This window comes from Mustelus asterias, chromosome 16, assembly GCF_964213995.1.
Source record: "Mustelus asterias chromosome 16, sMusAst1.hap1.1, whole genome shotgun sequence".
Lineage (NCBI taxonomy): Eukaryota > Metazoa > Chordata > Chondrichthyes > Carcharhiniformes > Triakidae > Mustelus > Mustelus asterias.
The window spans coordinates 39,525,921-39,549,198 of record NC_135816.1 but is presented as its reverse complement, the minus strand read 5'-3'; positions in this window follow the sequence as shown (position 1 = coordinate 39,549,198).

Below are 23,278 nucleotides of genomic sequence, written 5' to 3'. Positions count from 1 at the left end.
CTAACCACTGAGCCACCTATTATTGTTTTTGATGGAGAATTAGGGAACATGAAGGATTTTGCGGTCAAACTGAAAATTAAAAAGGAAGCCAAGCAAAATGTTTGAAGGCACGGTCTACTGGTTCAGTTTGGTTTTTAAGACAATTGACAATAGTTTCATGGTCATCATTAGAGTTTTAGTTCCAGATGTTTTTTTAATTTCACCATCTGCAGTGGTGGGAGTAGAACCAGGATTCCCAGGCAGTACCCTGTATCTCCGGATTACTAGTCCAGTGACAATACCACTGCACCACTTCCTCCCATTGTTTGCCTCTATACTGTCCTCCAAATTGTGCTCAATGTCAGTATCCGTGCTGGCAGCTAGGAGTATGAAATCCACTCTGTCTGCATCACTGCTCTCCTTGTTATGTATTTGGAGACATGACACTTGGAAGCACTGGATTAAAAACGAACAGAGTCATTATTTGTGGTGTGTGATCTCTTCCATAGCTACTTCTTCTCTTTCAGTTTCCCACTCTACACCTTATGGCGTCACCTCTGTTTACGAACATCATTACAGCAGGGTTCCACAATGAGCCAAAAGGAACACATACAAATACATAACATTTCCTCCTCCCTTAATTTAAACATCGCCAAAACAGGTTCAACATGAACAATAGTCAATGAGTCAGTCAAAGAACAAAGAAAAAAGAACAAAGAACAAAGAAAATTACAGCACAGGAACAGGCTCTTCAGCCCTCCAAGCTGCCCATCTGAACTAAAACCCCTTATCCTTCTGGGGACCATATCCCTCTATTCCCATCCTATTCATCTATTTGTCAAGATGCCCCTTAAAAGTCACTATTGTATCTGCTTCCACTACCGCCCCCGGCAGCAAGTTCCAGGCACCCACCAACCTCCATGTAAAAAACGTGCCTCGTTCATCTCCTTTAAACCTTGCCCCTCGCACCTTAAACCTATGCCCCCTAGTAATTGACTCTTCCACCCTGGGAAAAAGCTTCTGACTATCCATTTTGTCCATGTCCCTCATAATCTTGTAGATTTCTATCAGGTCGCCCCTCAGCCTCCATCGTTCCAGTGAGAACAAACTAAGTTTCTCCAACCTCTCCTCATAGCTAATGCCCTCCATACCAGGAAACATCCTAGTAACTCTTTTCTGTACCCTCTCCAAAGCCTCCACATCCTTCTGGTAGTAATAATAATAAATAATAATTAATAAATCAGACAGTCTGGTCATCGTTTTTGGAACGGTTAACTGTGAACCTCTGGCATCTTCTTCTTTGTCTTCACAGTGGCGTTTTCATCTTCCCATTGACATCATTGGTGGTTAGTTTAATCGGCATTGACTAGGAACTAGAGGTTGTCTCTGTGTTTGAACAGATGGTGGTGAAGTGTTGACTTCCTCAATGATGCCTGGTGGTGTCAGAGTTGTAGGAGAGTCCTGATTAGGTAGGCCTCAACCTGAATTTTCAACAGGCTCCATCCACTCTTAGCAGATCGGTTTTTCCAGCCAGTAACTGAGTCTGCATTTCTCCTCCAGATAATGATTTGAACTGGTCTGGACAATATAAGAGTCAGGTCCAGTCTGTGCAAGGGCTGTGGCAGGAACCCATTTCTCCCATTCCAAGCCAAAATTGCTGAAGGCACTGGATACTGCCAAGGCTGCAGGCCTTAACAATATTCTGGCAATAGTCCTGAAGACTTGTGCTCCAGATACGCCCCGGGCTGACATGTAGCAAGTAACATTTGCACCATACAAGTGGAAGGCAATGACCATATTTAACAAGAGAGGATCTAACCATCGCCCTTTGACATTCAATGGAGTACTATCGCTGAATTTCCCACTATCAACATCTTGGGGTTACCATTGACCAGAAACTGAACTGGGCTAGCCATATAAATACTGTGGCTACCAGAGCAGGTCAAAGGCTAAGAATCCTGCAGCAAGTAATTCACCTCCTCAACCCCACCCCCCCAACCTCTCCCCCAAAGTCTGTACACCAGCTACAAGGCACAAGTCAGGAGTGTAATGGAATACTCTCCACTTGCCTGGATGGGTGCAGCTCCAGCAACACTCAAGAAACTCAACACCATCTAGGACAAAGCAGCCCACTTGATTGCTACCCCTTCCACAAACATTCAATCAATCCATCCAGCACCGATGAACAGTGGCAGCAATGTGTACAACCTCCAAGATGCACTGCAGGAACTCACCAAGGCTCCTTATGCAGCATCTGCCAAATCCACGACCACTGCCATCTAGAAGGACAAGAGCAGCAGATACCTGGGAACACCACCGCCTGGAGATTCCCTTCCAAGTCACTCACCATCCTGACTTGGAAATATATCGCTGTTCCTTCACGGTCGCTGGGTCAAAATCCTGGAACTCCTTCCTGACAGCACTGTGGGTGTACCTCCACCTCAGGCACTGCAGCGGTTCAGGAAGGCAGCTCAGCACTACCTTCTGAAGGGAAACTAGGGATGGGCAATAAATGATGTCCTTGCCAGCAACTCCCACATCCTACCAGATAAACTTTTAATAGTCTACATGGTGGGACCCGGGCCTAAGTGGTCTGTAACCATGTGGGGATGGGCAAGGAGTCAGCATGCTGGAGGGTGAGGATGTACAAATGTTTTTGCAGAAGACTCAAATGAGGACTTTGACAGCTCCAGTCAAACGCTGGTCACCATTGACAAAATATTTGGTGAATTGGAAAGCCTGAAAGAAAGCATGGATTCAATTTCACGTTATTAGAAACAAGAGAGGAATGACTCCCCACTTTGCCCTCTCCTCATTTGACTGCAACTGTTTTTGTGTTAAAGTGATGTATTTGCCAAATCCTTGCGTGTTTAACTGTTTATGTGCTGTGACTATAAAATACACTATTGGACAGAGTTTCTTTTTTTTGTGAAATAAAAAGTAGTTTTAATTCACACCATCAGACTCTTCAGTCGCAGCACACACACACACACCCACACACACACACAAGCACGCACACACACAAGCACGCACACACACAAGCACGCACACACACACAAAGGCACGCACACACACACACACAAAGGCAGGCACACACACACAAGCACGCGCACACACACACAAGCACGCACACACACAAGCACACACACACAAGCACACACACACAAGCATGCACACACACACACGCACGCACACACACAAGCACGCACACACACACACACACACACGGTAGTGTCCCTGCTGTTCTTGGCATAGGGATGGTTTAAAGTTGTAGTTAACAAATTTGGTTTAGTTCTTTTCAAATCTCTGTTCGTGACATCTGGATACTCAGGTTCAGCACACAGAGCTCAAAAACCTACAAGTTAGATGGAGTGAGAGAGAAATAGAAACTCAGTTTCTTGTTCCTTCAAAATCTCAGTTGCTTCTGCGGGTACATACAACACATAAAAGTTTGGCTCGTCACATGACCTTCTCACACCAATTCCCCAATGATCTAAATACGGTCATGGCTAGTGGATTCCATTTATAACTTGATTAGATCATGGCTGGAAATTCTTCACTCAGCCCAAGTGATTATTTCTAATGGTTTGTCTCCACCCAGTTGAATACCCAAGTGATTTGTTGCTAATGGGGTACGCGATGGCCCCATTCATCCTCTTTCAAGGTCAGTGTATCTGGGGTGCAGCTTTTCAGAGAGGTTGTATCCATTTCAGTGGTATTGGAATGTGGAAGATACAGTGAGGTACATATGCAACCATCTTTGACTATGATCCCAAGCCACTGGAATGTGGCTTTAGTTTGTTTTTTATTTAAAGTAAGTCAGCAGTTTCCAGCTAGTTAATTTAAAAATCATATTTTAATTCAAAGCATCAGTCACAGGCAGAATTTATGTGCTTTCTCACTGACCATGATCACTGTGTTTTTGTGTGTGTGTGTGTCTTTTACCCTCCACGTGATTGTTCCAATTTAAATAATTCCAGCAGCAAGACTTTTGTGAATTTAAAAATAAGGACAGGTTGGGTGGAGTCCTTCTCCCACTTTCAAGGAATGGCTGTTTATTACCTTGGCTGTACAGTTGACTTGCATCTGGTTCATTAGCTGACTGATAGACTCTGTCTGGAGAACAGCTTCTTGCTATTTCAAGGCAGACAACAAACATGGTTGTCTCACCATGTGACCTGTGAAAAGTCTAAACTAATTTTTCCAAAGAAGGCATGTGGCCAAGTCACTTATACAGCTGAATGGTGACATTCACACCTTGGGGGCGGGATTTTCCGGCCACGCTCACCCCAAAACCGGAAATCCCACTCTGAGGTCAACCTTTGCATGGTCCACCCCCTACTGCTCTGATTCCCATGGTGGGTGGGCCAGGAAAACTCCCTCCTGAGAGTTTGAGACAGCTGGTGTTTGTGTCTGAATGATCCATTCAATTTCAAATCCCCCTTTTGAATTAATTTCAGGAAAAAGCATTGAGTTAGCATCAGTCTGGAAAGTTTATTTTGTTCCCTCTTGGCTCAGGGGAATGTTTCATAGAATCCTTACAGTTCAGAAGGAGGCCATTTGGCCCATTGAGTCTGCACTGACCACAATCCCACCCAGGCCCTATTCCTGTAACCCCATATATTTACACTGCTAATCCCCTGACATTAGGAGCAATTTAGCATGGCCAATCCACCTAACCTGCACATCTTTGGACTGTGGGAGGAAACTGGAGCACCTGGAGGAAACTCACACAGACAGTGACCCGAGGCCGGAATTGAACCCGGGTCCCTGGCGCTGAGAGGCAGCAGTGCTAACCACTGTGCCACCGTGCCGCCCCTCGATCCACAAGAGAAGTCAGATGATCTTCAAGCAGCCATCTTTTTGTAGCTTTTTGTGTTTTTAAATAATGTAAAGTATTGACTGAAAATCCAGAATATGCTGAAACATGACACATGTTATCACAACAATGCCCTTTCAGTCACTTGTGATGTTAATGGTAATTATCTCAGGTCCTTTCAGTCTGCTGAATGTTTGTCATGAGCTTGCTTGCTGGTTCTGTAAAGATGAAAGTTTCTGCAGTGAACGATGGAGAACTGCCATCAGGGAAAACAGCCTCTTTGGCAGACATATCGATTGCTCCATTAATACTGGTGATGCGCTTATTCAGACACGAGGCTCGAAGCTCAGTAAATGAAGGCTTTTATTTACTGTTAATGAAGCTACCAGAACTTATATACACTATCCCAGACTGAAGGGGTCCCGGCCACAGCAGGGACTCTTATACCTCTCCCAGGAGGCAGAGCCCGACTGGGATGTGCCACAACACTACAATACAAAGATGTAACAACCCCACCCTAACCCAACAGCAACAACAGCACAATCCAACAGTAACATATGTACATCCTTGTAGTCCTGGCCAGCCCCTGGCTCAGCACTATCCAGTGGGAACTGTGGTGAACCATCGTTGGTTCACCACTGGGGTTTGTTACCATGTTACTGTTGGGCTAGGGTGTTGTTACTGTGGGGGTTGTACTATGTTGTTGGGTTAGGGTGTTTACCTGTTATAAGAGTTATCATGGCACATTCCAGTGGGGTCTCGCCTCCGGTGGCAAGGTATAAGACCCCCTGCTCCGGCAGGACCCCTTCAGTCTGAACTGGTGTATTCGTGTTAGTAGTTCCCTTGTTACTTTATTAAAGCCTTCAATACCGAAGCCTTGGTTCCATGTGCTTATTGACGCGCATCAATTTAATACAGTAAACAGAAAACTCACAACTGTGCAACAAGAAGAAAAAAAAAAACAGAGAGTATGGAACAGATTCTAAAACCGGATCGTCTGACACTGGACCCACGTGCGGTCGGTGCAGCTAACACATTCGACCATTGGTGGAAGTGCTTTGAGGACTACCTGGCAGCCTCGGTAACTATCACTACGGACAGTGATAGACTCCAGGTCCTCCACGCAAGGGTAAGCGACACGATTTACCTAGCCATTCGTGCAGCTCCCACTTACCTGGGTGCCGTCGAGCTCCTAAAGAACAGATACACTATGCCACCCAACGAGATACATGCTCGTTACCTCCTCGCTACACGACGTCGGCAGTCGGGCGAAACCATGGAGGATTATGCCAATGAGCTCCTGCAGCTTGCCAGGGGTTGCGACTGTAAGGACGTCTCCGCCGAACAGTATATGTACGACCTCGCCCGAGACGCGTTCGTAGCAGGGGTAGGGTCCTCGTACATCAGGCTTAAATTGCTAGAAAAGGGGAAACTCAACTTGACCCAGGCAATGGGGATGGCCGTGAGGTTGGAGGCGGCGTCGAAGAGCTTGGCGCTGTACCCCGAGGACCACGTGCAGTCAACGTGGTTGGAGCAAGCTCTGCTCCCTCCTCGCCCCGCGAACCCGCGCTCCCAGATCGATTTGACGACGGCGGCAGCTCCAGGTGGCCAGCGATGCTATTTTTGTGGAGGGGCCAAGCATCCACGGCAACAGTGTCCGGCAAGAACGGCAATCTGCAGCCAGTGCGGTAAAAAAGGCCACTACGGCAAAGTCTGCAGGTCCAAACCTAAAAACGGCAGTGCAGCTTGTAACCCTCCAGAACGGAGACCATCTCTTTCGGCGTCGCAGTACCCACGAGGTCCGACCACGTGCGATCTCAGGACGGCGCCATCGTGGCAGACAGAGGAGGAGAAAGACCACCAGGAGTCGCTGCGCTTGGCGCCCTCGCCCACGTGCGATTCATGGGGGCGGCCATCATGGTCCACGACGACTAGGAGCGACCAGCAGGGGTCCTCAGCATCCACATCGGCAGCATGCAGCAGCGACCAGCTGGGGTCCTCAGCATCCACATCGGCAGCATGCAGTGACGCCCAGGGGCCAACGGTGGCGTCGATCTCTCTGGATCAGACCAGGCATTACAGACTGGAACATTCTATGATGGAGGTAAAGGTTAGTGGCAGAACTGTGAATTGTCTGTTTGACAGTGGAAGCACCGAAAGTTTCATACACCCTGAAACTGCTAAAAGGTGTGGACTCCGGATTCTCCCTGCCAAACAGACAATTTCCATGGCATCACGGTCCCGGTCTGTACCGATCCAAGGACGATGTATGGTAACTCTTGAGGTACAGGGCACAATTTACGAGCAATACAGGCTCCTTGTGCTACCTCACCTTTGCGCGCCAATTCTCCTCGGACTAAACTTTATGGTCCACATGAAGAGTGTGATCCTACAGTACGGTGGGCCACTCCCTTCACTGGCAGTAGGGAATCAGCCGCAGCCTCCAAATTGCCCAAAGCGCCCCGCGTGCAATTTATCCACCCTGAAGATCACGACACCATCCCTTTTTAAAAATCTGGTACCTGGCTGCAAGCCCATCGCTACTAAAAGTAGGCGTTACAGCGCTGAGGACCGGATCTTTATTAGATCTGAGGTTCAGCGGCTCCTCAAGGAAGGGATCATACAGGCCAGTGCTAGTCCGTGGAGAGCGCAGGTCGTGGTAGTCAAAAGCGGGAACAAACCTCGGATGGTCATCGACTATAGTCAGACCATTAATAGATACACGCAGCTGGATGCGTATCCTCTCCCGCGCATTTCTGATATGGTCAATCAGATTGCGCAGTACCGAGTGTTTTCTACCATAGACCTTAAGTCCGCCTACCATCAACTCCCCATCCGCCCAGAGGACCGACAATATACGGCTTTTGAGGCGGATGGTCGTCTATACCAATTCCTCAGGGTTCCATTTGGTGTCACCAATGGGGTCTCGGTCTTCCAGCGTGCTATGGACCGAATGGTGGACCAGAACGGGTTGCGGGCTACCTTCCCGTACCTGGATAACGTCACCATCTGCGGCCATGACCAGCAGGACCATGACACGAATCTCCAACACTTTCTGCGCACTGCATCTCGCCTGAATCTGACCTATAACAGGGAGAAGTGCGTATTCCGTACGCGTAGGTTAGCCATCCTCGGATACGTGGTGGAAAACGGGGTCATTGGCCCTGATCCAGACCGTATGCGCCCACTCACTGAACTTCCCTTGCCCGCTAGCACGAAAGCACTGAGGAGATGCCTCGGGTTTTTTTCATATTATGCACAGTGGGTCCCCAACTACGCGGACAAAGCTCGTCCGCTCATTAAGTCCACGACCTTCCCACTTACGCCGGAGGCCCAATTGGCCTTCAAGGTTTTGAAGAGCGACATCTCGAAAGCCACGATGCACGCGGTGGATGAATCCATCCCTTTCCAGGTGGAGAGTGATGCATCTGACTTCGCCCTAGCCGCCACACTAAACCAGGCAGGCAGGCTCGTCGCGTTCTTTTCCCGCACCCTTCAAGGCCCAGAAATTCGGCACTCAGCGGTGGAAAAGGAGGCTCAGGCCATTGTGGAGGCAGTCAGACACTGGCGCCATTACCTGGCAGGTAAGCGGTTCACCCTGATCACGGATCAACGATCCGTGGCGTTTATGTTCAGTAACACGCAGAGGGGCAAGATCAAGAACGATAAGATCTTGCGGTGGAGAATCGAGCTCTCCACCTATAATTACGATATTATGTATCGTCCAGGGAAGCTCAATGAGCCCTCGGATGCCCTCTCGCGCGGAACATGCGCCATCATGCAGGAGGACCGCTTGAAGGCTCTCCACAATGATCTGTGTCATCCTGGAGTCACCAGACTCTACCACTTCATCAAAGCCCGCAACCTGCCCTACTCGGTGGAGGCGGTCAGGTCAGTGACTAGAAGCTGTCGGATTTGCGCAGAATGCAAACCACACTTTTATCGACCAGACCGGGCACAATTGGTCAAGGCCACTCGCCCTTTTGAGAGGCTGAGTGTGGATTTTAAGGGCCCCCTTCCCTCAACGGACCGGAATGTCTATTTTCTCAATATAATAGACGAGTATTCCCGGTTTCCGTTTGTTTTCCCCTGTGCGGACACGTCAACTGCCACCGTCATTAAGGTTTTCAGTGAACTTTTTACCCTGTTCGGGTACCCCTGCTACATTCATAGCGACAGGGGCTCGTCGTTCATGAGCAACGACTTGAGGCAATTCCTGCTCTCATTCGGGATTGCCTCTAGTAGAACCACGAGCTACAACCCTAGGGGTAACGGACAGGTGGAAAGGGAGAATGCTACAGTCTGGAAGGCTGTCCTACTGGCACTGAAATCCAGGGGCCTTCCAGTCTCCCGTTGGCAGGAGGTCCTTCCAAATGCGCTCCATTCTATCCGCTCCCTCCTGTGTACGGCAACCAATGCTACTCCCCACGAGAGGATGTTCTCATTCCCTCGGAAGTCGTCCTCGGGGACCTCATTGCCAGCCTGGTTGACGTACCCAGGACCCGTCCTTCTGCGGCGACATGTGAGGGCTCGCAAGTCCGACCCCTTGGTCGAACCGGTCCAACTCCTCCACGCCAACCCTCAGTATGCCTATGTGGCATATCCTGACGGGCGAGAGGACACTGTCTCCATTAGAGACCTGGCGCCCGCAGGGGACGTAGCAACTCCTGTCGCTCCTATTCCCCCAGTCACGAATCCACTACTCCTCATTACTTCCCCAGACGTGGCGCGGTCAGCACCGGGACCAGTGCATTACACTTTTACTCCCATGTACAGCTTGCCTGAGACTCGGAGATCGGTGCCACCATCATCATCACCACCACCACTACCACCAAACGTTCCAGGATCCCCTGCACCATCGCCTCACCAGGGCCGGCCGGCCCGGGAGTCCTTGAGGGGACAGCCAGACGTTGCTTTGGAAAGAGCGCCACCACAAGCACCTGCTCCGTTTTCGCAACCGGTGTTGAAGAGATCGGCACCTGCTCCGGTTTCGCAACCGGTGTTGAGGAGATCGCAGCGTCGGTGCGGTCCTCCAGACCGTCTGGACTTGTGAATCCTGTGATTTTTCTGTTATTGTCTGTTTATATGACCTGTTTTTCGTCCACCCCGCCACCTTTTGTTCTTAAAGGAGGGGTGAATGTGGTGAACCATCGTTGGTTCACCACTGGGGTTTGTTACCATGTTACTGTTGGGCTAGGGTGTTGTTACTGTGGGGGTTGTACTATGTTGTTGGGTTAGGGTGTTTACCTGTTATAAGAGTTATCATGGCACATTCCAGTGGGGTCCCGCCTCCGGTGGCAAGGTATAAGACTCCCTGCTCCGGCAGGACCCCTTCAGTCTGAACTGGTGTATTCGTGTTAGTAGTTCCCTTGTTACTTTATTAAAGCCTTCAATACCGAAGCCTTGGTTCCATGTGCTTATTGACGCGCATCAGGAACCAACGATGGTTCACCACATTCACCCCTCCTTTGAAAACAAAGGCCGGCGGGGTACAAAAACCAGAATAAAATGTCAGCAGTCTATAAGTTCAGATGGTCAGGGGGACCGCACCGTCGTTGTGACCTCCTCAATACCGGCGGTGACACCGGAGTAGGCACTTGCGGTGGCGTTCTCCCCAAAACGGCGTCCAGCTGTTCTTCCACGGACTCACAGGCCGGTTGACCCTGAGGTGACGGTAGTCCAGGGGATCCTGACACGCCCTGCGGTGGCGACCATCTTCTGGGCTCAGGCAAGCTGGATATCCATCATTGAACGGTCGAGTCTATGAGGCTTGGCCTGGTCCAGGATGATCGACGCCACCGCTGGTTCATGAACGCCACTGCAGGCAGCCGAAATTGATGCGGAGGACCCCTGCTGGTCGTTCGTGGTCAGTGTCGACCAACATGGCTGACCCCATGAATCGCACGTGGATGAGGGCGCCAAACTAAGCGACCCCTGGTGGCCATACTCCTCCGGCTCCGTCGACCGTAATGGCGTCGTCCTGGTCTCGCACGTGGACGAACCCCGCAACGACTTCGACGATGATGATGATCCAAGCTCCGAAGAATCGCAGGCCGCACTGCCGTTCCTGGGTTTCGATCGGCACACTTTTGCATAATGCCCTTTTTTACCGCATGCGGTGCACAACACAGCTTTAGCGGGACACTTTTGCCGGGTATGTTTTGCTCCTCCACAGAAGTAGCACCGCGGGCCGCACGGGGCTGCAGCCGTCGTCTGGCCCGAATGGGAGCATGCCATTACACAGCATTTCGAACCCAAGGGGCGAGGAGGGATTTGCGACTGCTCCTGCCACGTTGTCTCCACGTGGTCCTCTGGATATAAAACTAAGCTCTTTGAAGCCGACTCGAGCATCTCTGCTAACTCGATGGCCTGGGTAAGATTAAGGTTACCCTTCTCCAACAGTTTAAGTCGAATGTACGACGATCCGACCCCAGCCACAAACGCATCTCGGGTGAGGTCGTTCATGCTCTGCTCAGCCGACACAGCTTTGCAGTCACAGCCCCTGGCCCGCTGTAGGAGCTCATTGGCATAGTCCTCCATCGTTTTGCCAGACTGCCGTCGTCGAGTGGCTAGGAGGTAACGAGCGTGTATCTCGTTAGGTGGTTTGGTATAGCGCTTCTTTAGAAGCTCGAGGGCCTTAGGGTAATTAGTGGCCGCATGGATCGCGAGGTAGACTATGTCGCTTACCCTCGCATGGAGGACCCGGAGTCTGTCATCATCTGTGGTGACCGCTGCGGAGGCTGCCAAGTAGTCTTCGAAACACTTCAGCCAGTGGTCGAAGGTGTTAGAAGCGCCCACCGCACGTGGATCTAGCGTCAGGCGTTCCGGTTTGAGAATTTGCTCCATACTCTCTCTCTTCTTTTTTTTTCCGACGAGAGTTTAACGACAGTAAATAAAATTGATGCGCTTATTCAGACACGAGGCTCGAAGCTCAGTAAATGAAGGCTTTTATTTACTGTTAATGAAGCTACCAGAACTTATATACACTATCCCAGACTGAAGGGGTCCCGGCCAGAGCAGGGACTCTTATACCTCTCCCAGGAGGCGGAGCCCGACTGGGATGTGCCACAACACTATCATACAAAGGTGTAACAACCCCACCCTAACCCAACAGCAACAATAGTACAATCCAACAGTAACGTATGTACATCCTTGTAGTCCTGGCCAGCCCCTGGCTCAGCACTATCCAGTGGGAACCAACGATGGTTCACCACAACTGGCAACAGGTTTCTAGTTACTCATAACCAGTTGGAGAGCAGACCTCTTAGAATCAGAAATATTCTAAAATCTTAGAGCGAGTTCACGAAATATCCTCCTATCTTTCCGATATGCTGCTCTACATACTTTTCAACCTGAATACCATGACTCCACCAAGACTTTCCATCCTGCATTCAACAACTCCGGGCTGTTTATCAGCTAAAATCGCCTCGGTTGTTGGTGCACAGGGAAGTATATTTTTTCACCTATATCCCAGTCATCTGCGGCACAGCCTGGAAGAGGAGATGCCCATCATTTCCTGCCATCGTCCAAGTAACCTGTATTGACATGTCTTATGCTTCTGCTTAGCTACAACAGGCTCCACTTCTGAACCTCTGATCCTGGTTCTGTGCGTCTCATCAGGTATCAATTTATCGAATTTAGTATCTGTGCCCCCTTTAGTGAGTGTCTCTTAGCTGATGAATGAATGAATGATGGTATTGGTGTGTGGTCTCTGTGCTGTCAGAGGTATCAGGCTTCACCCTTTTGTTCCTTATCACCCTTATCATCTGATTCCTGGCTTGCAACCTCCGAAGGGGAAAAAAGTAAGAGTATTGCTAATTTGGGTCCATATGAGCGGATTGCTAATTTAAAAAATCTACTTTGTGGATCTCTGATGAGGAATGTGGTAGCTGGTAAGGAGATTGAAACATATGTATTTGTGAAACCACAATGACTCCCACGCCTCCATCTTCAACCACCAGGCTAGAGCTGAATCCCATGTTTGCCAGTGCTTCCTGTTCATGCGGAGTTAATGTGGATATTTGCACACACACTTCTGCTGTTCCCGAGCATCGTGTGTGATCGCCTGCAGGAGGAATGCTTTGACCGACACAGCCTCCAAACCCCGCAGCAGTAATCTGACAAAATGAATGGAACGGATGGTAGAACTGGCAGATACAACAGAACAGTGTATGAGGTGTGAGGCAATTGACACGAGGTTACTTCTGGGGCAAGAATCAGGGTGCTATGCAAATACCCAAAAGGTACTACTTGGGCCAAGAAATATTAATTTGCATCTCTGCATTTCAGTAAGCTGCCTTGTTGCCTCGTAATTCATTTGAGACTACATTTATTTTTGCTGACCTTGTGAGGTTATTAAACCTTTCTCAACCCTGTAAGCGGGTCCTTGGCGCTATGGATGTGATGTCCTTCATAGCCACAGGCACCTTCTTTTATATGAGCTGCACTGCTGCAATTGATGGCTTCTTGCCAGCTGTTCCAGCAGTTGCCTCCTTCTTTTCTCCAACTTGTGACAGCAGTTCATCAGCGGTGCGTGCTTCCTCCTGCTACAGTGGCCGTTGCATTGCCTCGCGCAAGGACCAGTTCATGGTTTTCTTTGCTTGTAAGCTGTTATATGAGGATGTTGTGCCCTTGGTCTGCCCCTTTTTCCTAATTGTCCATGCTTCCCCCCTCAGCGTACCTGTCCCCAGGCGAACAGGACACATGCCCTTGTCATGCCAGCATTATGGAAATTAGCTGGCTCTGGGAATTCTGATGGGGTCAGCCTCCTTCAGGCAGGCTCAAGTCCTGCCCTGCCGCATTTCTGGCACTTCATCAGGGACCCAGGAAATTTAGGGGCACGGGATTTGTATGTTATACATTGAATGAATAAAATCAACATTTTGTTTCATCTATTGTCATCTAATTGGTGCAGTTTCCCCTACGTTTTGTCTATATGATTACACTCCAAAATTAATTCATTGACTGTGAAGTGCTGTGGGGCACGGAAGGCATAACGAGGCATGATAAATGCAAGTTAATTTCTTCTTTTTGTATATACCAGTCGATTATATCTCTCTTTTTTTTTGCAAAGTTTTAAAACTAGTTAGCACTTTGAGGGCTAGGAAAAAAAATAATAATCAGAATGCGTGATGTGTGCTTACTAATGGCATTTGTGTTTTTGCCATTTTAGTGGGCTTTAATATTGTGCTTCTAAATTTAAATAGTAAAATAAAAAGTGTCCAGAACAATGTACAGGAAATATCCGCAGAGCATGAAGGTCATTTTATAGACAGGTTGGGCTGATTTTTCTGCGTAACTCCACCAGTAAACATGGAAATTTCGAGGTGGACAAATGAGGAAAGTTTGTAGAAGTACCAATCCTCCATCTCCCTGCCACTTGGTGCCACTTCTGAGATTGGCCTTCAGAAGTGATATTGGAATGTATAAAATTAGCAATACAATCAACCTGCTCAAATGATGTAATTCATTCACGTGATGTATTTCCCATCATTTCCATCCTTGCACTGTGGGTGTAAGAAAAGCTGTCTTTCTGACATTTAGCATTGTTAAAGTTTAAAGTTTATTTATTAGACACAAGTAAGACATATATTAACATTGCAATGAAATTACTATGAAATTCCCTTAGTCGCCACACTCTGGCACCTGTTCGGGTCAATGCACCTAACCAGCACATGGGAGGAAACCAGAGCACCCGGAGGAAACCCACGCAGGCACGGGGAGAACATGCAAACTCCACACAGACAGTGACCCGAGGCCGGAATTGAACCCGGGTCCCTGGCGCTGTGAGGCAGCAGTGCTAACCATTGTGCCACTGTGCCGCCCTAGTATGGGCTTCAGGCAAGGAGGATAAAATTTGCCTTATTATACACAAGAAAGTTGACATTTTTAAAATTAAAAGATAACTTTGTGTCCTCAGAATATCAGTGTTGGTCATTCTATGCTTAAGGCAAGGTACTATAGCAACATCTCTCAATCCTCCCCTACAACCATTGATTCAAGAGAATTCAGGCATATTTGGATTTTTGTTCTGCATTTTCTGCCACAACTATCTCTGTCTTGTTCAAAAGCGCAGCAACCTGGTTTACAAAGCATGATAGATAATGGATGATGCTACAAATAAACCTGATCCGGGAAGAGATATTTGGCAGTTCCAGCAAAGCTACTTTCCAGGCGTTCATGCCAGTGGTACAGTGGAGCTGGGAAGACCTCTGTGGAGTGTAAAGTCAGACACCATCAGCAGGAGTGGAAGTTTGGGGTGTAATTGTGGGATCTCTCCCCAGATGTGGCAGCAGAAAAGAATTCGGGTAAGCACAGCATCTACACATACATTCCTGCAATTCCTTCATGCAAGGCTGGCCCTAATCCATTGAATGTCTCCCCTACCGATTGCTCACAAAGTCAGCACAAAACCGTGCAACATTCTTGCAGCATACCCTCACTGCAGCTCCAGTAGAGGAGCCGATGGTTGCATGTACAGCCAATAGGAGCAAGTCCAGAGACTTCCACAGAAGTTTCCTGTCCCCAAAAAAACTGCACCAACAACAACAGACGAGTTGGCAATCTTTAGGCAAATTCTACTCTTCTTGAAGGATTTTCCTAAAGCAAACCAGACCCGTTTCTTAGAGAAGCAGCCAGTTTTTATGAGTCAGGGTGGAGCTTGGCTTGACACCAAGAAATTTGACAATCGATTTGGAATGCTATGGGAGGGGTTTCACATGCCGACAGCACAGCCAACTTTAAAGTATTGAAATTGCCTGTTGGAAAACCAAGTGATGCAGTATAAATGTGAAGCTCAAGGTTGGAGGCTTGATTTGCTGACTCACGGATGCTTGAGCTTCTACTGGGGCCCCAGGAAATTGTGGCTTAATTGTGCAAGTGGGAAACTTGAACATTCCCTGTTAAAATTAAGTTGAATATATGTTGTGTTAGAGGTAATGATCTATCAGTGAGGGACTGCTCTTTTTCAGTTCCATGAAAGAATATCACTCAGATGCACATAAGCTGCAGTGAAATAATTCTGTGGGTAGAAATTCAAGGTGCAATTATTTTAAACTGGTTTTGTATTTGAATTAAGTGTTAAGAAGAAGGTCTTGGTGATGATAATACCAGATCATGGAGCTCCAGGGATGAGAGTTTCGCTGTGTTCAGGATTTGGCTTAGATTCAACTTCTGAGGTCCTTCGTTTCAAATATTCATGAAAAGAAGAGCTGATTCCGCTAGTAACTGTATAACTTCCTGATAACCAACTGGGAATATAGACGGAACCTTCCGCTGGTAATGATAGAGAAAACAGACAGATGTTCACTGCTGCATCTCCATATTTTCCCTCCATCCTCACTCTAAAGAACCTAATAATCTCTGTCAGGGGGAAATAGGAACATATTTGCTACTTCACTGAAGGGGAAAACAGACCCATTATTATCAAAGAACAAAGAACAAAGAAAATTACAGCATAGGAATAGGCCCTTCGGCCCTCCAAGCCTGCACCGACCATGCTGCCCGACTGAATTAAAACCCCCGACTCTTCCGGGGACCATATCCCTCTATTCCCAACCTATTCATGCATTTGTCAAGATGCCCCTTAAAAGTCACTGTCATATCGGCTTCCACTACCTCCCCCGACAGCGAGTTCCAGGCACCCACCACCCTCTGTGTAAAAAACTTGCCTCGTACATCTCCTTTAAACTTTGCCCCTCGCACCTTAAACATATGCCTTCTGGTAATTTACTGTTCCATCCTAGGAAAAAGCTTCTGACTATCCACTCTGTCCATGCCCCTCATAATCTTGTAGACATCAAGTCACCACCTCCCCCCCCCCCCCCACCACTCCCCACCCCCCAACCTCCATTGTTCCAGTGAGAACAAACCAAGTTTCTCCAACCTCTCCTCTTGCTAATACCCTCCATACCAGGCAACATCCTGGTAAATCTTTTCTGTACCCTCTCCAAAGCCTCCACATCCTTCTGATAGTGTGGTGACCAGAATTGAACACTGTATTCCAAGTGCGCCCTAACTAAGATACTATAAAGCTGCAACATGACTTGCCAATTTTTAAGCTCAATGCCCCGGCCAATGAAGGCAAGCATGCCGAATGTCTTCTCCACCTGCGTTGCCACTTTCAGTGACCTGTGTACCTGTATACCCAGATCTCTCTGTCTATCAATACTCTGAAGGGTTCTGCCATTTACTGTACATTTCCCATCTGTATTAGACCTTCCAAAATGCATTACCTCACATTTTCCGGATTAAACTCCATCTGCCATCTCTCCGCCCAAATCTCCAATTGATCTATATCCTGCTGTATCCCCTGATGGTCCTCATCGCTATCTGCAATTCCACCAACCTTTGTGTCGTCCACAAACTTACTAGTAGACCATTGAACTATTCCCAATATCTGCCAATCTAGACTCTTTGAACCAGATGCCTTCTCATTACTAACAGCCAGAGGATATCCTTTATATCCAGAGAATGGTTGAATACCAGTCATTGAGTTCAATGTACACCCTCTCACAACCACACTGTGACAGTCTGTAGCACCTAAGCCCTTCTCTAGCACAGTTCCTGTAATTCCACATTTATTTACAAATCACTTACCTTTTTTGATGTGGCTTTAGTATTCGATATACCCCAGTGATTTCCTCCTTCTACGCATTCTTTTCGCCATTGCCATGACATGGAATCACAGTTATGTAGCAGTCTTTCCCAATGTGAAGACAACAGTTTGTTACTGGATCTATTTACAATTTCATTGATTTTTTTTGCAACATTAGTTTTAAAATCCCATGTGAGTTTTATTGATCGGCCGCCGAAACCTCAAAACGCAAAGAAAATGTGGAGACCCTGTTACTTCAGATCTTTGCTGATTCTTGCAGCCTATTATTGGGGTTTGTTTTTGGTACTTTGGAGGGTAGCATAGTGGCACAGTGGTTAGCACTGCTGTCTCACAACACCAGGGGCCCGGATTCGATTCCTGGCTAGGGTCACTGTCTGTGCGGAGTCTGCATGTTCTCCCTGTGTCTGTGTGGGTTTCTCCCGGTGCTCTGGTTTCCTCCCACAGTCTGAAAGGCGGGCTGGCTAGATGCATTGGCCATGCTAAATTCTCCCTCAGTGTACCCGAACAGGTGCCGGAGTGTGGCGGGCGACTGGGGGATTTTTACAGCAGTGTTAATGTAAGCCTGCTTGTAACACTAATAAATACGTTTTAAGACTTTAATTAATGCAGTCAATCTTTCTTATTCATGATGTATACATTTTCTTCCACCTTTGACATAAAGATGTGATTGCCTTCTTCCGCATGATCTTTTCACATCACGGTTTTGAAAAAAGATACACTTACAACAGTCTAACCTTCCTCATTGCAGTAGCCTTTATATGTGAGATTAATTTACCTTATAGCTCTTAAAGCATGTACCATTCCCTCCACCTTGTTACACTGAGTAACAGTGTAACAAGTCCAAGGCAGGACTTACTCAGTTAATGGTAGGGCGTTGGGGAGAGTTACAGAGCAAAGAGATCTAGGGGTACATGTTTATAGTTCCTTGAAAGTGGAGTCACAGGTCGACAGTGTGGTGAAGAAGGCATTCGGCATGCTTGGTTTCATCGGTCAGAACATTGAATACAGGAGTTGGAATGTCTTGTTGAAGTTGTTCATGACATTGGTGTGGTAAACCACTGTTATCTGTTATCTGTGGTGGTTAATCACTGTAGTTAGTATTTCTCATTACCTGTATATGTGGCACATCCCTGTTGGTTCCGTCCAAGACTCCTCCCCCTGGTCCAGGTATAACGGTGGTGGCTCCTCCCCCTAGCCTTCAGTACAGACCAGATCACCGACAGGGATGGCTCCAAGTTCTTGCTAATAAAAGCCTATTTGTCTTGCTCACAACTCGTCTTGACTCGATTGATAGTGCATCAATTTTATTAGCAAGTTTTTTTTCTTAAAATGGAGCAGTTACTGAAACCCGAAAGGCTGAATCTGGACCCGCAAGCTGCTGGAGCTTCAAACACGTTTGACCACTGGCTGCAATGCTTCGAAGATTACATCGAAGCCTCCACTGCCATCAGTACAGACGCTGACAAACTACGGGTGCTCCGCGGCCGGGTAAGCGACGTAGTATACGCTACGATCCGAGACGCGGAAAATTACATGGCCGCTATCGAACTGTTAAAAGGCCTGTATAATAAACGGCCTAATGAAGTCTACGCGGGACACCTCCTCACTACGCGCAGACGGCAGCCAGGTGAATCAGTCGACCAGTTCCTGCGCGCGTTGCGTTTGCTTGCCCAGAACTGCAACTGTAGGTCTGTGACTGCCACCCAATATACAGACGACTTAATCCGGGATGCCTTTGTCACGGGCATCGGAACTACTTATATCCGGCAACGGCTGCTGGAACAGGGTGCGCTAGACTTAAAGAAAACGGTGGAACTGGCTGAATCCTTAGAGGTGACCTCACAATACCTCGAATCCTACTCACCTGACCATGTGGGCGCATCGTGGACACCGCAGCCGTCGCTACCGGGAGGACCACAGACCTATGCCGCCCCACGCCTCACCGGTGACCTGACCACTGCAGCAACATCTGGAGGCCCGAAATGCTACTTCTGTGGCCTGGGTAAGCACCCCCGACAACGCTGCCCGGCGAGGGAGGCGTTCTGCTCCGCGTGTGGGAAGAAGGGGCACTACGCCAAAGCCTGCCGTAAGTCTACCCCCAAATCCACGAGCGCCGCGTGTGACCTGCGGGGGCCACCATCTTGGATGCCCTGGGCCGCGTGCGACCCGCGGGGGCCGCCATCTTGGATGACCCCGGCCGGGTGCGACCCGTGGGGGCCACCATCTTGGATGACAATGGCCGCGAGTGACCAGCAGGGGCCGCCATCTCCTACCTCATCAGCTCCCTACAGCTATCTGCAGGATTCAACGGTGGCATCGGTTACCCTGGACCAGACCAAGCCCCATCATCTCGCCAAGTCCATGATGGACATTGAGGTAAACGGGCACAGGGAGCATTGTTTATTTGACAGCGGGAGTACGGAGAGCTTCATTCACCCTGATACGGTGCTCCGATACGCCTTTTCCTTGCGGCCCGTCAAGCAAACGATCTCCATGGCATCGCAATCCCACTCTGTAAATGTCCTCGGCTGCTGCGTGGTGACCCTGAAGGTGCGGGGCATGGTATACGATAACTTCAGGCTCCTCACGCTACCACACCTCTGCACTTCCGTACTCCTGGGGCTAGATTTCATGACCCATCTGAAGAGTGTCACTATACAGTATAATGGGCTTTTTCCCCCGCTCTCCGTCTGCAATCAGCAGCGTCTAAATTGCCCACCGCGCACCACCTGCAGTCTCTCGACCCTTAAGATCGCCCCTCCCTCCTTGTTTGCGAATCTCACTCCCGACTGCAAGCCCATCGCCACCAAGACCAGGCGGTATAGTGCTGGAGACAGGGCCTTTATCAGGTCTGAAGTCCAGCGGCTCGTCAGAGAAGGGATCATCGAAGCTAGTACCAGCCCCTGGCGAGCACAAGTGGTAGTCATTAAGTCCGGGGAGAAACACAGAATGGTCATTGACTACAGTCAGACCATTAACCGATACACGCAGCTGGATGCGTACCCCTTTCCCCGCATATCTGACATGGTCAATCAGATTGCACAATATCGGGTGTTCTCCACCATCGACTTGAAGTCGGCGTACCACCAGCTCCCTATCCGCCCGGAGGATCGCCAATATACGGTGTTTGAGGTGAATGGTCGCCTTTACCACTTCCTTAGGGTCCCTTTTGGCGTCACCAATGGGGTCTCGGTCTTCCAGCACGAAATGGACCGAATGGTAGACCAGAACGGGCTGTGGGCCACCTTCCCGTACCTGGAAAACATCACCATCTGCGGCCATGATCAGCAGGACCACGATGCCAACCTCCACAGATTCCTGCACACGGCTAGTCTCCTTAACCTGACCTACAATAAGGAGAAGTGCGTGTTCAGTACACACCGCCTCGCCATCCTCAGGTACATAGTGGAGAATGGGGTCCTCGGCCTCGATCCCGACCGTATGCATCCCCTCCTGGAACTTCCCCTCCCCACTAGCCTCAAAGCACTGAGAAGATGCTTGGGTTTCTTCTCGTACTATGCACAATGAGACCCCAACTATGGGGATAAAGCCCATCCGCTCATAAAATCCACCCTTTTTCCCTTGACGGCGGAGGCCTGACTGGCCTTCGACCGCATCAAAGCTGACATCGCGAAGGCCACGATGCACACTATAGACGAATCCATCCCGTTCCAGGTGGAGAGCGATGCGTCTGATTTCGCCCTAGCCGCCACCCTTAACCAGGCGGGCAGACCCGTGGCCTTCTTTTCACGAACCCTCCAAGGCCCCGAAACTCGACACTCCTCCGTTGAAAAGGAAGCCCAAGCCATAGTGGAAGCTATACAGCACTGGTGCCACTATTTAGCTGGTAAACAGTTCACCCTACTCACGGACCAACGATCCGTTGCCTTCATGTTCAACAACACGCAGCGGGGCAAGATCAAGAACGACAAGATATTACGGTGGAGGATTGAACTCTCCACCTACAATTACGATATCTTGTATTGGCCCGGGAAGCTCAATGAGCCACCTTACGCCCTGTCCCGTGGAACATGCGCCAGTGCACAGGTGGACCGGTTACAGGCTCTCCACAACGACCTCTGCCACCCGGGGGTCACCAGGTTCTTTCACTTCATTAGAGCCCGAAACCTGCCCTACTCAGTTGAGGATGTCAGATCCATAACTCGGAATTGCCAGGTCTGTGCGGAATGCAAGCCGCACTTCTACCGACCAGACAGGGCACACCTCATAAAAGCCACCCGCCCCTTTGAACGCCTAAGCATCGACTCCCCTCATCTGATCGCAACATATAATTCCTCAATGTCATTGACGAGTACTCACGTTTTCCCTTTGCAATTCCCTGCCCAGATATGTCCTCGGCCACAGTTATTAGGGCCCTGCGCGGCCTCTTCACTCTGTTTGGTTACCCCAGCTATATCCATAGCAACCGGGAATCCTCCTTCATGGGTGAGGAACTGCGACGGTACCTGTTCTCCAAAGGCATAGCCTCAAGTAGGACTACCAGCTACAACCCCCAGGGTAACGGACAGGTGGAGAGAGAGAACGCCACTGTCTGGAAGACCGTTTTACTAGCACTACGGTCTAAAGGCCTTCCAGTCACCTGCTGGTAAGAGGTCCTACCAGAGGCACTACACTCCATTAGGTCCCTCCTATGCATGGCAACCAATGCCACCCCCCACGAATGGATGCTCGTGTTCCCCAGGAAGTCTTCCTCAGGGACTTCACTACCGTCGTGGCTGGCATACCGGGCCCTGTCCTGCTTCGGAAGCATGCCAGGACCGTAAGTCTGACCCCCTGGTCAAAAGGGTACAACTCCTCCACGCCAACCCCCAGTACGCCTATGTGCTGTACTCCGACGGGCGGGAGGACACGCTATCTATCCGTGACCTAGCGCCCGCAGGTGACTCAGGGACCTCTATAGCCCCCAACCCCTCACCCCCAACTTTGCCCCTACGACATCAGAACCACTATCCTCTCGCCCCCGTATACAGCTCGCCTGAGCCCCAGGAATCGTCACCACGCACCCGACGGGCGGACAAGACTATGGATGACAGCAACGTTCTGGCGCTCGAAACGACACCGCGACCGGAAACCACGTCGGAACCGGCAGTACAGTGATCGCAGCGGAAGAGCAAGCCCCCGGATAGACTAAATCTGTAAATATTGTAAATATTGTTCACTCTGCCTCACCCCCGACGGACTCTTTTTTTAAACAGGGGGTGAATGTGGTAAACCACTGTTATATGTTATCTGTAGTGGTTAACCACTGTAGTTAGTATTTCTCATTACCTGTATATGTGGCACATCCCTGTCGATTCCGCCCAAGACTCCTCCCTTTGGTCCGTGTATAAAGGCAGTGGCTCCTCCCCCTAGCCTTCAGTACAGACCAGATCACCGACAGGGATGGCTCCAAGTTCTTGCTAATAAAAGCCTATTTGTCTTGCTCACAACTCGTCTTGACTCGATTGATAGTGCATTAATTGGTACGGCCACACTTAGAATACTGTGTGCAATTCTGGTCACCCTATTATAGAAAGGATATTATTAAACTAGAAAGAGTGCAGAAAAGATTTACTAGGATGCTACCGGGACTTGATGGATTGAGTTATAAGGAGAGGCTGGACAGACTGGGACTTTTTTCTCTGGAGCGTAGGAGGCTGAGGAGTGATCTTATAGAGGTCTATAAAATAATGAGGGGCACAGATCAGATAGATAGTCAATATCTTTTCCCAATGGTAGGGGAGTCTAAAACTAGAAGACATAGGTTTAAGGTGAGAGGGGAGAGATACAAAAGTGTTCAGAGGGGCAATTTTTTCACACAAAGGGTGGTGAGTGTCTGGAACAAGCTGCCAGAGGTAGTAGTA